Below are 11,643 nucleotides of genomic sequence, written 5' to 3' on the forward strand. Positions count from 1 at the left end.
GTGGAGCCAAACCTCCGGCAGCGGATCTGACTCCCTCCCGCTGCCACAGGTCCCCTCCTGAAGTGGATCACCTAAGGAGAAGTGAGCTAAGCCTGCCCCTCCTGCCCCCATGCACCTTGCCTACCCACCCCAGCTAATACGCCAGATCCCCAGCATCACAAGCCTGGCAGTGTGCAAGTAGCCCAGATGGGCCATGCCACCCCACAGTGAATCCCGCCCCTAGGAGAGGGGAAGAGAAGGCACACACCAGTCTGACTGTGGCCCCATCGGTGGGCTGGGGGCAGACATCAGGTCTGACTGGGGCCCTGCCCACCAACTCCAGTTATACACCACAGCACAGGGGAAGGGCCCTGCAGGTCCTCACCACTCCAGGGACTATCCAAAATGACCAAGCGGAAGAATTCCCCTCAGAAGAATCCCCAGGAAATAACAACAGCTAATGAACTGATCAAAAAGGATTTAAATAATATAACAGAAAGTGAATTTAGAATAATAGTCATAAAATTAATCGCTGGGCTTGAAAACAGTATAGAGGACAGCAGAGAATCTCTTGCTACAGAGATCAAGGGACTAAGGAACAGTCACGAGGAGCTGAAAAGCGCTTTAAACGAAATGCAAAACAAAATGGAAATGATGACAGCTCGGATTGAAGAGGCAGAGGAGAGAATAGGTGAACTAGAAGATAAAGTTATGGAAAAAGAGGAAGCTGAGAGAAAGAGAGATAAAAAAATCCAGGAGTATGAGGGGAAAATTAGAGAACTAAGTGATACACTAAAAAGAAATAATATACGCATAATTGGTATCCCAGAGGAGGAAGAGAGAGGGAAAGGTGCTGAAGGTGTACTTGAAGAAATAATAGCTGAGAACTTCCCTGAACTGGGGAAGGAAAAAGGCATTGAAATCCAAGAGGCACAGAGAACTCCCTTCAGATGTAACTTGAATCGATCTTCTGCACGACATATCCTAGTGAAACTGGCAAAATACAAGGATAAAGAGAAAATTCTGAAAGCAGCAAGGGGTAAACATGCCCTCACATATAAAGGGAGACCTATAAGACTCGTGACTGATCTCTCTTTTGAAACTTGGCAGGCCAGAAAGAATTGGCACAATATCTTCAGTGTGCTAAACAGAAAAAATATGCAGCCGAGAATCCTTTATCCAGCAAGTCTGTCATTTAGAATAGAAGGAGAGATAAAGGTCTTCCCAACCAAACAAAAACTGAAGGAATTTGTCACCACTAAACCAGCCCTACAAGAGATCGGGGGACCCTGTGAGACAAAGTACCAGAGACATCACTACAAGCATAAAACATACAGACATCACAATGACTCGAAACCCGTATCTTTCTATAATAACACTGAATGTAAATGGATTAAATGCGCCAACCAAAAGACATAGGGTATCAGAATGGATAAAAAAAACAAGACCCATCTATTTGCTGTCTACAAGAGACTCATTTTAGACCTGAGGACACCTTTAGATTGAGAGTGAGGGGATGGAGAACTATTTATCATGCTACTGGAAGCCAAAAGAAAGCTGGAGTAGCCATACTTATATCAGACAAACTAGACTTTAAATTAAAGGCTGTAACAAGAGATGAAGAAGGGCATTATATAATAATCACAGGGTCTATCCATCAGGAAGAGCTAACAATTATAAATGTCTATGCGCCGAATACCGAAGCCCCCAAATATATAAAACAATTACTCATAAACATAAGCAACCTTATTGATAAGAATGTGGTAATTGCAGGGGACTTTAACACCCCACTTACAGAAATGGATAGATCATCTAGACACACGGTCAATAAAGAAACAAGGGCCCTGAATGAGACATTGGATCAGATGGACTTGACAGATATATTTAGAACTCTGCATCCCAAAGCAACAGAATATACTTTCTTCTCGAGTGCACATGGAACATTCTCCAAGATAGGTCATACACTGGGTCACAAAACAGCCCTTCATAAGTTTACAAGAATTGAAATTATACCATGCATACTTTCAGACCACAATGCTATGAAGCTTGAAATCAACCACAGGAAAAAGTCTGGAAAACCTCCAAAAGCATGGAGGTTAAAGAACACCCTACTAACGAATGAGTGGGTCAACCAGGCAATTAGAGAAGAAATTAAAAAATATATGGAAACAAACGAAAATGAAAATACAACAATCCAAACGCTTTGGGACGCAGCGAAGGCAGTCCTGAGAGGAAAATACATTGCAATCCAGGCCTATCTCCAGAAACAAGAAAAATCCCAAATACAAAATCTAACAGCACACCTAAAGGAAATAGAAGCAGAACAGCAAAGGCAGCCTAAACCCAGCAGAAGAAGAGAAATAATAAATATCCGAGCAGAAATAAACAATATAGAATCTAAAAAAACTGTAGAGCAGATCAACGAAACCAAGAGTTGGTTTTTTGAAAAAATAAACAAAATTGACAAACCTCTAGCCAGGCTTCTCAAAAAGAAAAGGGAGATGATCCAAATAGATAAAATCATGAATGAAAATGGAATTATTACAACCAATCCCTCAGAGATACAAGCAATTATCAGGGAATACTATGAATAATTATATGCCAACAAATTGGACAACCTGGAAGAAATGGACAAATTCCTAAACATCCACACTCTTCCAAAACTCAATCAGGAGGAAATAGAAAGCTTGAACAGACCCATAACCAGCGAAGAAATTGAATCGGTTATCAAAAATCTCCCAACAAATAAGAGTCCAGGACCAGATGGCTTCCCAGGGGAGTTCTACCAGACGTTTAAAGCAGAGATAATACCTATCCTTCTCAAGCTATTCCAAGAAATAGAAGGGGAAGGAAAACTTCCAGACTCATTCTATGAAGCCAGTATTACTTTGATTCCTAAACCAGACAGAGACCCAGTAAAAAAAGAGAACTACAGGCCAATATCCCTGATGAATATGGATGCAAAAATTCTCAATAAGATACTAGCAAATCGAATTCAACGGCATATAAAAAGAATTATTCACCATGACCAAGTGGGATTCATTCCTGGGATGCAGGGCTGGTTCAACATTCACAAATCAATCAACGTGATACATCACATTAACAAAAAAAAAGAGAAGAACCATACAATCCTGTCAGTCGATGCAGAAAAGGCCTTTGACAAAATCCAGCACCCTTTCTTAATAAAAACCCTTGAGAAAGCCGGGATAGAAGGAACATACTTAAACATCATAAAAGCCATTTATGAAAAGCCCACAGCTAACATCATCCTCAACGGGGAAAAACTGAGAGCTTTTTCCCTGAGATCAGGAACACGACAGGGATGCCCACTCTCACCGCTGTTGTTTAACATAGTGCTGGAAGTTCTAGCATCAGCAATCAGACAACAAAAGGAAATCAAAGGCATCAAAATTGGCAAAGATGAAGTCAAGCTTTCGCTTTTTGCAGATGACATGATATTATACATGGAAAATCCGGTAGACTCCACCAAAAGTCTGCTAGAACTGATACATGAATTCAGCAAAGTTGCAGGATACAAAATCAATGTACAGAAATCAGTGGCATTCTTATACACTAATAATGAAGCAACAGAAAGACAAATAAAGAAACTGATCCCATTCACAATTGCACCAAGAAGCATAAAATACCTAGGAATAAATCTAACCAAAGATGTAAAAGATCTGTATGCTGAAAACTATAGAAAGCTTATGAAGGTAATTGAAGAAGATTTAAAGAAATGGAAAGACTTTCCCTGCTCATGAATTGGAAGAATAAATATCGTCAAAATGTCAATACTACCCAAAGCTATCTACACATTCAATGCAATCCCAATCAAAATTGCACCAGCATTCTTCTCGAAACTAGAACAAGCAATCCTAAAATTCATATGGAACCACAAAAGGCCCCGAATAGCCAAAGTAATTTTGAAGAAGAAGACCAAAGCAGGAGGCATCACAATCCCAGACTTTAGCCTCTACTACAAAGCTGTAATCATCAAGACAGCATGGCATTGGCACAAAAACAGACACATAGACCAATGGAATAGAATAGAAACCCCAGAACTAGACCCACAAATGTATGGCCAACTAATCTTTGACAAAGCAGGAAAGAACATCCAATGGAAAAAAGACAGTCTCTTTAACAAATGGTGCTGGGAGAACTGGACAGCAACATGCAGAAGGTTGAAACTAGACCACTTTCTCACACCATTCACAAAAATAAACTCAAAATGGATAAAGGACCTGAATGTGAGACAGGAAACCATCAAAACCTTAGAGGAGAAAGCAGGAAAAGACCTCTCTGACCTCAGCCGTAGCAATCTCTTACTCGACACATCCCCAAAGGCAAGGGAATTAAAAGCAAAAGTGAATTACTGGGACCTTATGAAGATAAAAAGCTTCTGCACAGCAAAGGAAACAACCAACAAAACTAAAAGGCAACCAACGGAATGGGAAAAGATATTTGCAAATGACATATCGGACAAAGGGCTAGTATCCAAAATCTATAAAGAGCTCACCAAACTCCACACCCGAAAAACAAATAACCCAGTGAAGAAATGGGCAGAAAACATGAATAGACACTTCTCTAAAGAAGACATCCGGATGGCCAACAGGCACATGAAAAGATGTTCAACGTCGCTCCTCATCAGGGAAATACAAATCAAAACCACACTCAGATATCACCTCACGCCAGTCAGAGTGGCCAAAATGAACAAATCAGGAGACTATAGATGCTGGAGAGGATGCGAAGAAACGGGAACCCTCTTGCACTGTTGGTGGGAATGCAAATTGGTGCAGCCGCTCTGGAAAGCAGTGTGGAGGTTCCTCAGAAAATTAAAAATAGACCTACCCTATGACCCAGCAATAGCACTGCTAGGAATTTATCCAAGGGATACAGGAGTACTGATGCATAGGGGCACTTGTACCCCAATGTTTATAGCAGCACTCTCAACAATAGCCAAATTATGGAAAGAGCCTAAATGTCCATCAACTGATGAATGGATAAAGAAATTGTGGTTTATAAACACAATGGAATACTACGTGGCAATGAGAAAAAATGAAATATGGCCTTTTGTAGCAACGTGGATGGAACTGGAGAGTGTGATGCTAAGTGAAATAAGCCATACAGAGAAAGACGGATACCATATGGTTTCACTCTTATGTGGATCCTGAGAAACTTAACAGAAACCCATGGGGGAGGGGAAGGAAAAAAAAAAAAAAAAGAGGTTAGAGTGGGAGAGAGCCAAAGCATAAGAGACTGTTAAAAACTGAGAATAAACTGAGGGTTGATGGGGGGTGGGAGGGAGGGGAGGGTGCGTGATGGGTATTGAGGAGGGCACCTTTTGGGATGAGCACTGGGTGTTGTATGGTAACCAATTTGACAATAAATTCCATATATTTAAAAAAAACAGATAAACGGATAAAGTAAATATGGTATATATATACAATGGAATATTATTCAGTCTTATAAAGGAAGGAAGTTATGATACATGCTACTACGTGGATGAACCATGAAATAATCCAGTCATGAAAAAATAAATACTGTATGATTCCACGTATGTAAGTTATCTAGAGTAGAATATTGGTTGTCAGAGGCTAGGGGGATAGGAGAAGGAGAGTTGTTCAATGGGCATAATTTTACAAGATTAAAGTTTTGGAGGTTGGTAACACACAATGTGAATATACTTAACACTAAAGAACTGTATGCTTAAAAGTCATTAAAATGGTAAATCCTGTGTTATGTATAGCTTATATCAAAACTCTTTTTGAAGAATTCAAAAAGTAAACAGAAAGGGGCAGTTGGGTGGCTCAGTTGGTTAAGCATCCAACTTTTGATATCAGCTCAGGTCATGATCTTGCGGTTGTGGGATCAGGCCCTGCCTGCTTAGGATTCTCTCTCCCTCTTGCTTTCTGCTTCTCCTCCACTCATTCTCTCTCTCTCTCTATCTCTCTCTTAAAATAAGTAAGCATTTTTTTTAAAAGTAAATGGAAAAAAAGAGATAGTAAATGCAAATGAAAAGCAATAAAAAAAATGAAGCTGACTTCTCATTAGTAGAGGGCAGAAAAAAGTAAGGGCATCTTTAAAGTGCCAAAACAAAATTAAAACTATCAACCTAAAATTCTATATTATTAAGTGAAAATATCCTTCAAAAATGAATGCAGGAACTCCTGGGTGGCTCAGTTATTTAAGCATCTGACTCTTGACTTCGGCTCAGGTCATGATCTCAGGGTCGTGAGATAGAGCCTGCGGTCGGGCTCCATGCTAGGCATGAGGCCTGTTTAAGATTCTCTCTAAGATCTGCTTAAGATCTCCCTCTACTGCTCACATTGCTCTCTATCTCTCGAAAACAAAAAACAAAAAACAAAACAAAACTATTTTAATAAATAAGTAAGAAAGCAAAATAGAGACCTGTTCACATAAATGAAAATTTAAATAATTTGTTGCCCACAAATCTATACTACAAGAAATATGAAAGAAAATTCTTTAGGCTGCAGGAAAGTAATACCATACAGAAATTCATATTTATAAGAAGGCAAAATGAGCACTGGAAATGCTTTAAAGGTCAAAGATTTAAAGAGAGATTATTCAAACTGAATGACCTGTGGGACAGTATCATATGGTCTATAATTAATTAACAAAATAATTAACAGTATATTATACCATTTATAACATATGCAGAGGTAATATATACGACAATAATAGCACAATGAGTAGGAAAGAGTTAAGAGGATTTTGCTGTTTTCTCTTCAAGAACTGGTATAACAAACAAAGAAAAACTGCAATGATGTGTTAGAAGCATTTTTATTTTATTGATTGATTTTTTATGTTTTTATTTTATTTTTGAGAGAGAGAGAGAGAGATACATAGTGAGAGCGGGGGAGGGGCAGAGAGAGACGGAGACAGAATCTGAAGCAGGCTCCAGGCTCTGAGCTGTCAGCGCAGAGCCTGACAACGTGGGGCTGGAACTCACAAACTGTGAGATCATGACCTGAGCCGAAGTTGGACGCCCATCCAACTGAGCCACCCAGGCGCCCCGGAAGTATTTTTAGAATGGATTTGCATGCAGCAAGAGCACAGCAAAGGACAATAGTCAATTCCTCACAGTACGTAGTGAAGGGTTGAGTGCTGTTTATTCCTCATTCTCTGCTCTTTTTTGCCCTCTATTCTCCATATGGCTGAACCCTAGAGATTGTTAGCTGAGTTCCCTCAAGCTTCTGGTTAGGTTCATCCAATGGGAAGTACCATGGGATCTTGGAGGGCAGAAGGAAAGAGAAGTAAAGTATTTCTTGTCCACTCTCTCTTTCTGTATCAGCACAAGAGGTTTGGCAGTGGCTATGTTCCTCTATAGCATCAGCTTCTGCTACAATGCCCCTTCTCCATGACTTCAGCACTCATCCTTCAGGTAGAAAGGTTGTAATCCTGCTGTCACTAGTTCCTGGTCACTCAACATACCCTGTTGGTTCTCTTAACTCTGTGCACACTGCTGTAAATGGCCCCTTCATTAAATACACACAGGGAAATGGAACACTAGAAAACAGTAGCATGCTCTGGCATCAGGCTTACTCAAATTATGACATGCAAATTATGGGATGGAGTACAGTGAGGAGAAAAGACTCAGAAAATCACTGGATTACTGTGGCAATAATAAGTGGGTTGGCAACTTTGAAAAAGAGAAGCCTGGTGTCTTGAACTTTCAAATTAAGGCATGGGTTGAAGTCAGATGGCCTGTGATGGCCTCCAAGGAGTTTGTTATCTCTTTGCTGCTAGGCTATAATGACTACAGACGGGGTGCCTATTCTGCAAGAGTTACCCCATTAACCCTCATTGTCTCCAGGCATATAAAAAGAGTTAAATTTCAGAAAGGTATGGCCTTGAAGTATCTTTCTACAGTTTGTTCATTGTTGCAAGGGCGGGGGGGGGGGTGGCGGATAATAACTGGAGAAATCAGATAACACCTTGAATGAGTGATCAAAATAAACATCACCAATGAGGGACAGATGGACATTGTACACTTCCAGTTGTGATACATTGAGAAGGATATATCACATATGTAGTATTCATTCCACCTGGGAATGCATACATGAATCTAGGGAAGGATCAGATGAGCCCAGAATGAGGATCTTTCTATTTAAAGAAAATGGAGGGTGCTCTTTCTCTTGCTCTCTCTCCCTCTCTCTCTCAAAATAAATAAATATTTTTTAAAAAGAAAACAAAAATGCAGGGGAGTTATATTGTTCAAAAATGTCAATACCATAAAAGACAAAGAAAGACTGTGGAAATATTCTAGATGAAGAACATTAAATGATAAGTAAATGCAATACCTGATCCAAGACTGGATTCCTCACTAGGGGGGAGAAATGCTACAAAATAACATACTAAAAATTGTCATAGAGATGGTAGCTTGGATAAAACAATTTTATTAAGCTTAGGGGTGCCTGAGTGGCTCAGTTGGTTAAGTATCTGACTTCGGCTCAGGTCATGATCTCACAATTCATGAGTTTGAGTGCCACGTCAGGTTCTGTGCTGACAGCTCAGAGCCTGGAGACTGCTTCAGATTCTTTGTCTCCCTCTTTCTCTGCCCATCCCTCTCTCTCTCTCTCTCTCTCTCTCTCTCTCTCTCTCTCTCTCTGTCTCTCTCTCTCAAAAATAAATAAACGTGTACAAAATCAAAAAAAATAATTTTGTTAAGCTAAAATTTACTGAAGTTGATAACTGTACAGTGGCAAATGTGAGAGAATAGGCATATTCTTAGAAAACACATACTGAAATATTTAGGAGTAAAAGACCATGACATACAGTTTGTTCTCAAATTGTTCAGTAAAAATGCATACTATATATATATATACATACATATGCATATAGAGAGGGAGAAAGAGAGAAAATTCATGTACATGTTGTAGCAAATGGAGTAAAATGTAAACAATAAGTGAAACTGGGTAACGGGTACATATTAGTTTGCTAGAGCTGCCATAAACAAAGTACTACAAACTCTGTAGTATTAGTACTACTATTGACTTACACAACAGAAATGTTGTCTCGCAGTTCTGGAGGCTGGAAATCTGAGATCAGGGTGTCAATAGGGTTGGTTCCTTCTAAAGACTGTGAGGGAGGAATCTATTCCAGGCTATCTCCTGGCTTCTGGAGGGTTGCTCACAATCTTTGGCATTCCTTGGCTTGTATATACAGTCCCATGACTTCTGCCCTTATGTTCACATGGCATTCTCCCCATGTGCACATATGTCTCCATGTCCTTCCCCTTTTGCATACTGGATGAGGGCCTAAGCTAAAGTACTGACCTTAACTTTAAAACCTAATTACCTCTGGGGCACCTGGGTGGGTCAGTCAGTTGAGCATCCAACTCTTGAGCATCCAACTCTTCAGCTCAGGTTATGATCTCATGGTTTCATGAGTTTGAGCCCTGGGTTGGGCTCTGTGCTGGCAGCATGGAGACCATTTGGGATTCTCTCTCCCTTTCTCTCTCTGCCTCTTCCCCACTTGTGCTGTCTCTGTCTCTCTCAAATAAATGAATAAACTTAAAATAATAATAATAATAATAATAAAATAAAATTTGATTACCTATGTAAAGATCCTGTTTCCAAATAAGATTAAATTCTAAGGTACTGGGAGTTAAGACTTCCACATATCCATTTGGGGAGAACACAATTCAACCCATAACAGATACACAAATAATTTTTATACTATGTTTATTCTTGTAACTTTTCTGTAAGTTTGAAATTATTTCCAAGTAAAACATTTTGTTAAAAGAAAAAGAAATTCCTATATGCCAAAAGAGTGAATTACAAAACCTATTCCAGGAATAGATAAAGGAATATATCCCAAATGAATTGTAGGATTCTACCAATTCATGATCACAGGACCTTGGCATGGATCTTGGAATTAATAATCACAAGACCCTTGGAATAAGGACATTGACCAAAAAAGGACAAATTGTAAAATTAGATAGGGCCAAATTTATCAATAGGAGTGCACTTACCAAGAATTCTAGATTCAATATGTCCAGTACCAATCTAGGAACTGCTATTCAAATGCACATTTTTTTGGTCCAATAGGCCTTGCCAGAGTTCCATACAGCCTCACTATCTCTCACATTTTGAATTCTATTGGATCTGTTGCAATAGTTTCAGATCTGCCTTCTGCTTTGCTCCTGAAATGGCTGTTAACAGTACCAAATGGCTCTAAGAATTTGCTTGTACAGCCTGGTTCAAAGATGACCTAGGGCACATGGGTGGCTCAGTTGGTTAGGCATCTGACTCTTGATTTTGGTGCAGGTCATGAACCCAGGGTCGTGGGGTTTAGCCACATATCAGGCTCTGTGCTGAGTATGGAGCCTGCTTAAGATTCTCTCTCTCTCTTTCTCTCTCTCTCTCTCTCCCCCACTCACTCTTCTCTCTCTCAAACGAAGAAGAAGAAGAAGAAGAAGAAGAAGAAGAAGAAGAAGAAGAAGAAGAAGAAGAAGAAGAAAAGAAGAAGAAAGATGGCCTAGATTGAGATGCTGGAATTTTCCTAGAATACTTTAGAGAAAAGAGTGTGATGATTTAATAAAATGGGAATGTTGAAGTTAATTCATTATGTGCAGCTTGCTTAGCCAACCCCTACCATACAACCCAAGATGGTCCAAAAATACATTAGTGAAGGGAGTACCAGCATCCATAAAAATCTTTATATTAACCATTCACTGTAGGCCAGAGATGCTGGTGGGAGATACTGCCGTAGAATTGGGCTTCCTGCACGGCAAAGAAAATTATCAATAAAATGAAAGGGCAACCTACTGAGTGGGAGAAAATATTTGCAATCACATATGTGAGAAAGGATTAATATCTAAAATATACAAAAAATGCTTACATCCTCATAGCAAAAAACCGAAACAATCTATTTAAAAATGGGCAGATGATTCTCAATAATGTGGATGGAACTAGAGAGTATTATCCTAAGCAAAGTAAGTCAGGCACAGAAAGACAAATATCATATGATTTCACTCACATGTGGAATTTAAGAAACACAACAGATGAACATAGGGGAAGGGAAGGAAAAATAAGATAAAAAGAGAGAGGGAGGCAAACCATTAAGAGACTCTTAAATACAGAGAACAAACTGAGGGTTGCTGGAGGGGAGGTGGGTAGGGGGATGGGCTAAATGGGTGATGGGCATTAAGAAGGGCACTTGTTGGATGAGCACTGGGTGTTATATGTAAGTGATGAATCACTGGTTTCTACCCCTGAAGCCAATACTACATATATATATACACATATATACATATATATATATATATATATATATATATATGGAATGGAATAGAATACTATTTAGCCATAAAAAAGAATGGAATTTTGCCATTTGTAACAACATGAATGGTCCTTGAGAGCATTATGCTAAGTGAAATAAGTCAGAGAAAGGTAAATACCATACGATCTTACTTAGATGTAGAATCTAAAAACCAAAGCAGACAAACAAACAAAAACCCTAAAACCAAAAAACCAAGCTCATAGATACAGAGAACAGACTGGTGGATGCTGGCAGGACCGGGGGGGGGGGGGGGGGGGCGGGGAGGGTGTACAAAATGGGAAGAAGGTCAAAAGGTGCAAAATTTCCACTGTAAAATAAGGAAGTCATGGGGATGTAATGTACAGCATGGTGGCTATAGTT

This window comes from Acinonyx jubatus, chromosome B1 (assembly GCF_027475565.1).
Source record: "Acinonyx jubatus isolate Ajub_Pintada_27869175 chromosome B1, VMU_Ajub_asm_v1.0, whole genome shotgun sequence".
NCBI classification, from domain to species: domain Eukaryota; kingdom Metazoa; phylum Chordata; class Mammalia; order Carnivora; family Felidae; genus Acinonyx; species Acinonyx jubatus.